Source organism: Rhinoraja longicauda, chromosome 17 (genome assembly GCF_053455715.1).
Source record: "Rhinoraja longicauda isolate Sanriku21f chromosome 17, sRhiLon1.1, whole genome shotgun sequence".
Taxonomy (NCBI): Eukaryota; Metazoa; Chordata; class Chondrichthyes; order Rajiformes; family Arhynchobatidae; genus Rhinoraja; species Rhinoraja longicauda.
Window position 1 is genome coordinate 6,502,865 of NC_135969.1, and position 9,127 is coordinate 6,511,991.

The following is a 9,127-nucleotide window of genomic DNA, read 5'->3' on the forward strand; positions in this document are numbered from 1 at the left end:
GTTGGAGTTTGGACTCGCTATTTGAAAAAGACTCTCCTCATGTGACCCCTGGCTCTTTTGCCAGTCCATTAGTTTGTGAATTCGCGAAGAAAAGAAATTGGATATGATGTGGGGAAGTTTAGTTTAGTTTCTAGTTTTGTTTCGAGATACAGCGCGGAAACAGGCCCTTTCAGCCCACCGGGTCCGCGCCGACCAGCGATCTCTGCACATTAACACTATCGTGCACCCACTAGGGACAATTTTTACATTTTCCAATCCAATTAACCTACATACCTGTACGTCTTTGGAGTCCGGGGGGAAACCGAAGATGTCAGAGAAAACCCACGCAGGTCACGGGGAGAATGTACAAACTCCGTACAGACGGCACCCGTAGTCGGGATTGAACCCGGGTCTCAGTGCTGTACGCGCTGTAAGGCAGCAACTCTACCGCTGCGCCACTGTGCTGCGACTTAGTACTGAAAGTAACAAAGAGACAGTTATCAACAAAACAAAGCATATTTTACTGAAGGCATTGGACTTCCCTATACACTGGGATCAGCCAATCAACCCTGTCCCGCCCGCAATTGGTCCAAAACGCCGCAGCGAGACTCCTGACGGGTACCCGTAAAAGGGACCACATCACCCCGATTCTGGCCTCTCTCCACTGGCTCCCAGTACAGTACAGAATCAACTTCAATACAATACAATACAATACAATACAATATATCTTTATTGTCATTGTACAGGGGTACAACGAGATTGGGAATGCACCTCCCATACGATGCAATAATTTAATTAGCTAATCAGCATTAATTTAAACAACCCAATGAAACAAATTGGAACAGTTTTAAAACAGAATAAAGTGCAAGTAGATCTGTGCCGGATCACTGAGCGATGTGACCATCCGGCTCAGCAGGACCGGTTCATAGCAGCTATGGCCCTGGGGATGAAGCTGTTCCTGAGTCTGGAGGTGCGGGCTTAGAAGGCCTTGTAACATCTGCCCGATGGTAGAAGTTCGAACAGACTGTTGCAGGGGTGTGAAGAGTCTTTGTGGATGCTGGTAGCTTTTCTGAGGCATCGTGTGTTGTAGATGCCCTCCAAGGCTGGTAGCTGAGTTCCGATGGTCCTCTGAGCTCTATGGACTACCGCTGAAGAGCTTTCCTCTCTGCCTCCGTTTAGCTGAGGTCCCACACAGAGATATGTGTTAGGATGCTCTCTATGGTGCAGCGGTAGAAGGTCGTCAGCAGCTGTTGGTGTAGACCAGACCTTTTCAGTGTTCTTAGGTAGAACAAGCTCCTCCTATTCACATACAAAGCCCTAAACGGGCTTCCCCCCCCCCCCCCCCCCCCCATATCAAAAATCTTCTCACCCACCACTCTATCTCCAGGTCCCTCAGGTCGGCCGACTTGGGGCTACTGACTATCCCGCAATCTAGGCTTAAGCTCAGGGGTGACCGCGCTTTTGCGGTTGCAGCTCCTAGACTGTGGAACAGCATCCCGCTCCCCATTAGAACTGCCCCCTCCATCGACTCCTTTAAGTCCAGGCTCAAAACCTATTTCTACTCCCTAGCGTTTGAGGCCCTCTGAGGGGGTGCTGTGAACTGTTTATGTATGTGCTGTTATGTTTGTGTGCCATTGTATGTTCGTTCTTCGTACCTGAACTGATGTACAGCACTTTGGTCAAGGTGGGTTGTTTTTAAATGTACTATACAAATAAAATTGACTTGACTTGACTTGACTCAGGATACAATAGTCGCTCATGCAAAGCACATGGTCCACCAGGTGGCGCCACCAGCTCTGGCTGCCTCGCCAACAGTCTGTCTGTCCTTCTACTTTTTTTTATTATTTTAGGTATGAGTTAAAGTACGTTTTAGTGTTTCTTGGTTTGTTTTATGTTGGAATTGGGAGAAACTTTTTTTTCAATCTGTTACCTCGACGGAGTTGCGATGTTTCTCCGTGTCGTATCTCCGTCCCCACTGCGGCCTAACATCGAGGAGTTGGCGGCCTTTCCTGTAGACCGGCCCGGCGCTTCAAGCCGCGGGCACGGCGCGGACTTTAACATTGGGAGCCACCCAGTTTCGTGTCATCCGCAAACTTAGAGATGTTGCATTCAATTCCCTCGTCCAAATCATTAATATACACTGTAAATAACTGGGGTCCCAGCACTGAACCTTGCGGTACCCCACTAGTCACTGCCTGCCATTCCGAAAAGGACCCGTTTATTCCTACTCTTTGCTTCCTGTCCGCCAACCAATTTTCTATCCACCTCAACACTGAACCCTCAATATCGTGTGCTTTAAGTTTGTACACCAATCTCCTATGTGGGACCTTGTCGAAGGCCTTCTGAAAGTCCAGATATAACACATCGACTGGTTCTCCCTTATCCACTCTACTAGTTACATCCTCGAAAAATTCTATAAGATTCGTCAGACATGATTTGCCTTTTGTAAATCCATGCTGACTTTGTCCGATGATTTCACCACTTTCCAAATGTGATGCTATCACATCTTTAATAACTGACTCTAGCATTTTCCCCACTACCGATGTTAGGCTAACTGGTCTATAATTCCCCATTTTCTCTCTCCCTCCCTTTTTAAAAAGTGGGGTTACATTAGCTACCCTCCAGTCCTCAGGAACTACTCCAGAATCTAAAGAGTTTTGAAAAATTATCACTAATGCATCCACTATTTCTGAGGCTACTTCCTTAAGCACTCTGGGATGCAGCCTATCTGGCCCTGGGGATTTATCTGCCTTTAATCCATTTAATTTACCTAACACCACTTCCCGACTAACCTGGATTTCCCTCAGTTCCTCCATCTCTTTAGACCCCCGGTCCCCCGCTATTTCCGGCAGACGGTTTATGTCTTCCTTAGTGAAGACAGAACCAAAGTATTTGTTCAATTGGTCTGCCATCTCCTTGTTCCCTATGATCAATTCACCTGTTTCCGACTGCAAGGGACCTACATTTGCCTTAACTAATCTTTTTCTCTTGACATATCTATAAAAGCTTTTGCAGTCTGTTTTTATGTTCCTTGCCAGTTTTCCCCCATAATCTATTTTCCCTTTCCTAATTAAGCCCTTTGTCCTCCTCTGCTGGACTCTGAATTTCTCCCAGTCCTCTGGTATGCTACTTTTTCTGGCTAATCTGTATGCTTCATCTTTTGTTTTAATACTATCCTTGATTTCCCTTGTTAGCCACGGATGCACTACCTTTCCTGGTTTGTTCTTTTGCCAAACTGGGATGAATACTTGTTGTAGTTCATCCATGCGACCTTTAAATGCCTTCCATTGCATGTCCACCGTCAACCCTTTCAGCATCAATCGCCAGTCTATCTTGGACAATTCACGCCTCATACCCTCAAAGTTACCTTTCTTTAAGTTCAGAACACTTGTTTCTGTATCGACTTTGTCACTCTCCATCCTAATGAAGAACTCTACCATATTATGATCACTCTTGCCCAAGGGGCCTCGCACAACAAGACTGCTAACTAACCCTTCCTCATTACTCAATACCCAGTCTAGAATGGCCTGTTCTCTCGTTGGTTCCTCGACATGTTGGTTTAGAAAACCATCTCTCAAACATTCCAAGAAATCCTCTTCCTCAGCACCCCTGCCAGTTTGGTTCACCCAATCTATATGTAGATTGAAGTCACCCATTATAACTGCTGCGCCTTTAGTGCATGCATTTCTAATTTCCTGCTTGATGCCATCCCCAACCTCCCTACTGCTGTTAGGTGGCCTGTACACAACTCCCACTAGCGTTTTCTGCCCCTTAGTGTTTCGTAGCTCTACCCATATCGATTCCACTTCCTCCAAGCTAATGTCCTTCCTTTCCACTGCTTTAATCTCCTCTCTAACCAGTAACGCTACCCCACCTCCTTTTCCTTTCTGTCTATCCCGCCTGAATATAGAATATCCCTGGATGTTGAGCTCCCAGCCTTGGCCACCCTGGAGCCATGTCTCCGTAATCCCAACTATATCATAATCATTAATAACTATCTCCACATTTAATTCATCCACCTTATTACGTATACTCCTTGCATTGAGACACAAAGCCTTCAGGCTTGTTTTTACAACTCTCTTCCCCCTTGTACGATCACTGAACTAACATCGAGGAGTTGGCGGCCTTTCCTGGAGACCGGCCCGGGGCTCCAAGCCGCGGGCGCGGTGCGGACTTTAACATTGGGAGCTGCGATCCTTTGCCGAGGATCGACTGTGTAGAGCTCCAACCACGGGGCCTGTGGGCTTTAACACCGTGAAGCCCGTGGTCTCTGGTAAGAAGAGGCCGACTCGGGAGCTCCACGCCGCGGAGAGTGTTTCAACCGTCCCGACACGGGGAGTTTCGATCATCCTGACGCGAGGGCCTCGGACAGTCGACAGCGGCGACCGCAGACGGTTCAACAGCCCCGACCGCGGGTGAACAAAGAGGAAGTGATTGAACTTTATTACCTTCCATCACAGTGAGGGATGTGGAATCCGCTGTGGTGGATGTTTACGTTAAATTTTATTTTATGTGGCTGTGTGTCTTGTTGCTTTTCACTTAATGTGGCTGTATGGTAACTCATATATCACTGAACCTTAATTGGTACATGTGACAATAAATTGAATCTTAAATCTTGAATCTTGCTACCCTTTTTTCCTAAAGGTACTGATAAAATTAACACATTTCTCAAGAGAGACCCCATTCTAACAGAAGGTCTCCAGTGAACAATGCAGTTTTAGGCTCAGGTCACCAAGCCTGTCATTCACAGAGATACGTGACCTTCTGCGGTCAGGGTCTCCAGCTACATGACTCTCTCTCTCTCTGTGCGCTGGTCAAGGTCACCTTGAGTCTTCGCTTCCTCACCCCACGATCTTTCCAATTCTCCACCACTGATCCCTGCCACGTGACCCAGTGTGCTGCTCACCAGTCTGGGAGAACTCACCCAGTCCCGATCGTACATAGAGGCAGTTGCGATTGGCCAGAACCGACGCCTCTACGTCAGGGATCGATACACAGACACAGAGTTCTTGGTCGACACGGGAGCCATAGTCAGCATCGTATCGCCGACCGACCTCGCAGCCCGATCGGGTAAGAGAGGGCCTACTCTCATCGCGGTCAACGGTAGCCCTATCCGCACGTATGGTACGCGGGCAATGTCTCTGGCTTTCGGCACCCGCACGTACGAGTGGTCGTTCATTGTCGCGGATGTCGGTCAGGCGATCATGGGCGCAGATTTCCTCTGGGCCTTTTCACTGGTTCCCGACGTCTGAGGTAAAGGCCTCGGACCCTCCGCTAGCAGCGATGAGCCCAGCTGCTCCACCGCTGGCCACCCCGCCCAGCCCGACTGTCCAGGCCGTTGTCACGGCCTCCGACCCGTATGCTGCGGTCCGGGCTGAGTTTCCGGAGCTGCTCGTTCAGCGTTTCGACGCCCCTTCTGCCCGGCACGGCGTTGTCCATCACATTCCCACCGAGGGGCCCCCCGTTTTCGCTCGGGCTCGGAGGTTGCCGCCGGACAAACTGATGGTGGCGCGTGAAGAATTCCACAAGATGGAACAAATGGGCATTGTCCGTCAGTCCGACAGCCCGTGGGCCTCTCCGTTGCATATGGTCTCCAAAGCATCTGGGGGGTGGAGACCATGTGGAGATTACCGACGCCTTAACGCCGTCACCACGGCAGACCACTACCCCATACCACACATCCAGGACTTCTCATCGGGGCTGGAAGGTGCCATAGTGTTCTCCAAAATTGATTTGGTGCGGGGTTACCACCAGATTCCTGTGCGTCCGGAAGACATACCGAAGACTGCCACGATCACCCCGTTCGGGTTGTTCGAATGGTTGCGTATGCCTTTCGGTTTGAAAAACGCGGCACAGGCTTTCCAGCGGCTTATGGACCATGTTGGTCGGGATTTGTCTTTTGTTTTCATTTATTTGGATGATATCCTGGTCGCCAGTCGCTCGGAGCAGGAACACCTGGTCCATTTGTGGTCCGTGTTCCGGCGACTTCAAGACCACGGGCTCATCATCCACCCCTCCAAGTGTCAATTTGGCCTCCACTCTCTTGATTTTTTAGGACACCGGATCACCTCTGCCGGCGCCACAGCTTTGCCCAAAAAAGTGGAGGCTGTCCGTGCCTTCCCGCGGCCCACCACAGTAAAGGGGTTGCAGGAGTTCGTGGGGACGGTGAATTTCTACCATAGGTTCGTACCGGCAGCGGCAAGGGTCATGCGTCCGCTCTTCCAGTGTCTCGCAGGCAAACCTGTCGAGTTGGAGTGGTCCGCGGCCGCTGAGACGGCCTTTGAGGCAGGTAAAGTGGCTCTGGCAGACGCCACCATGCTCGTCCACCTCCGCCCCCATGGCCCTGACGGTCGATGCGTCGGACGTGGCGGTGGGAGGGGTTTTGGAACAGCAGGTGGATGGCAGTTGGCAGCCCTTGGCGTTTTTCAGCCTACAGCTTAATCCGGCTGAGCTGAAGTGTAGCGCCTTTGACCGAGAGCTTCTGGCTCTCTATTTAGCTGTCCGCCACTTTAGGTATTTTCTAGAAGGCCGCCCATTTGTGGCCTTTACGGACCACAAACCATTGACTTTTGCTTTTTCGAAAGTGTCCGACCCATGGTCGGCCCGCCAGCAGCGGCACCTGACTGCCATCTCAGAGTTTACGACCGATGTCCGACACGTCGCGGGTAAGCTTAATGCCGTTGCTGATGCCCTGTCCAGGCCAGCCATTTCCCCAATTTCAGCGGTGGAATGCGAGGTGGATTTCCAGGAGCTTGCGGAGGCACAGCTCCTGGCAGACACTGCCTCAGCATACCAGTCCACCACTTCGGGGTTGAAGTTGGCCCATGTGGCTTGCGGGCCTGCGGGTACAAAAGTCTGGTGTGATGTTTCCCTTCCCCGCCCTAGGCCGGTGGTGCCGGCCGCCCTTCAGCGCCGGGTGTTTGATGCCATTCATGGCCTGGCGCACCCGTCCATCCGCTCCACCTCTGCCTTAGTGGCCGCTAGGTTTGTGTGGCATGGCCTGCGGAAACAAGTAGCCGCTTGGGCCCGTTCCTGTGTTCCCTGCCAGACCGCTAAAGTTCACCAGCATGTCCAACCTCCGGTGCAGGAGTTTGCAGTCCCTGCGGTCCGTTTTTTTCATATTCACATTGATTTAGTTGGGCATTTACCTTCCTCCAGGGGCTACATTCACCTACTCACGGTGGTTGACCGATTTACCCATTGGCCGGAGGATTTCCCGTTGTCCGACACCTCCGCCGCCTCTTGTGCCCGATCCCTTTCCCTCCATTGGGTGGCCCGTTTCGGTGTTCCGTCCGTCATTACCACCGACCGGGGGGTCCCAATTCACCTCTACCCTTTGGGCTACGCTAGCGGAGCTGTACGGTTCCCGGTTGCAGCAGACCACGGCGTACCACCCACAGGCTAATGGGCTCGTGGAACGGTTTCACAGGTAACTTAAGGCGGCCCTCAGTGAGCGGCTGGACGGCCCTGACTGGGCAGACCAGCTCCCCTGGGTCCTTTTGGGCATCCGTACTGCTCCAAAGCAGGAACTCGGAACTTCGTCCGCGGAACTGGTATATGGCTCGCCACTCAGAGTGCCCGGGGATTTCCTTCCGGAGTCCTCTGGTCAGCAGCCCTCGGTTCCGTCGGTTTTGGCATCCCTCCGGGCGCGAGTGGGTTCCCTGGCTCCCGTTCCTACTTTGCGTCACGGGTGTCCCATGGTGCATGAACCGCCTGCCTTGAAGGACTGTGGATTTGTGTTTCTGCGCAGGGATGCCCATCGTTCCCCGTTGCAGAGGGTCTATGAAGGGCCGTTCCGCGTGTTGCTAACCGACACACACTAGGTGCAATTAACATTTATACCAAGCTAATTAACCTACAAGCCTGCATGTCTTTGTAGTACGTGAGGAAACTGAAGATCCTCGAGAAAACCCATGCAGGAAACAGGGAGAACGTACAAACTCAGTGCAGACAGCACCCATAGTCAGGTTTGAACCCGGGTCTCTGGCGTTGTAAGGCAGCAACTCTACCATTGATTATGGAAAATGAATAATCCCAATGGAATGGCTGCTTCTCTGCCAAGGAGTTGTGGTTTCAGGCACCAGTCCAGAGACGTTAGTGTAAATAGAGTTTGGATAGGAGTTCCACTCTGTGTGAGTCACCATCCTGACCATCAGCTATGATTCTCAGTCCCCATTCGTTTCGATGGCACAATTTCAAAGAGAAGGGTGGTGGGTGAATGGAACAAGCTGCCAGAGGAGGTAGTTGATGCTGGGACTATCCCATCATTTAAGAAACAGTTAGACAGGGACATGGATAGGACAGGTTTGGAGGGTTATGGACCAAGTGCAGGCAAGTGGGACTAGTGTAGCTGGGACATTGTTGGCCGGTGTGGGCGAGTTAGGCCGAAGGGCATGTTTCCACATTGTATCACTCTGAGCAGAACTCCCCAAATGTTTTGGCTAATATTAATTCCCTGACTGACATCAATGAAAAAAAAACATGATATGGTCTTGTATCTTCTAACTTTTGTAGCACTTGCTTTGTGTAATAGATTATGAAGTTTACCACTTTACAGTAGAGAGAGCACATAATATTTTAGAAGCTGCAAAGGTCTCTGGAACACCCTGGGTTTGTGAATAATGGGTATTAATGTTCTTTTTGTCTTGGACACCTATTTTTATTCATAGCCGTGTGGTGAAGAAACTCTGCACTATTTGCAGATCTAGAGTATTTAGACATGTTTCGTAAGATGATTCATTGCCGCACAGGAAGTTAATCATTTTATCTTTTTATATTAGTTTAGTTTAGTTTAGAGATGCATTGGGGAAACAGGCCCTTCGGCCCACCGGGTCTGCGCCGACCAGCGATCCCCGCACATTAGCACTATCCTACACCCACTAGGGACAATTTTTACATTTACCCAGCCAATTAACCTACATAACTGTACGTCTTTGGAGTGTGGGAGGAAACCGAAGATCTCGGAGAAAACCCACGCAGGTCACGGGGAGAACGTACAAACTCCGTACAGACGGCGCCCGTAGTCAGGATGGAACCCGAGTCCCCGGCACCATGCCGCCCATATTATTGTCAAGCAGAGCAGCCCTGGAACACACCACAAAGGTCAAAATCGGCAACAAGGTCTGATTAAGAATATTTTAAAAAGAAA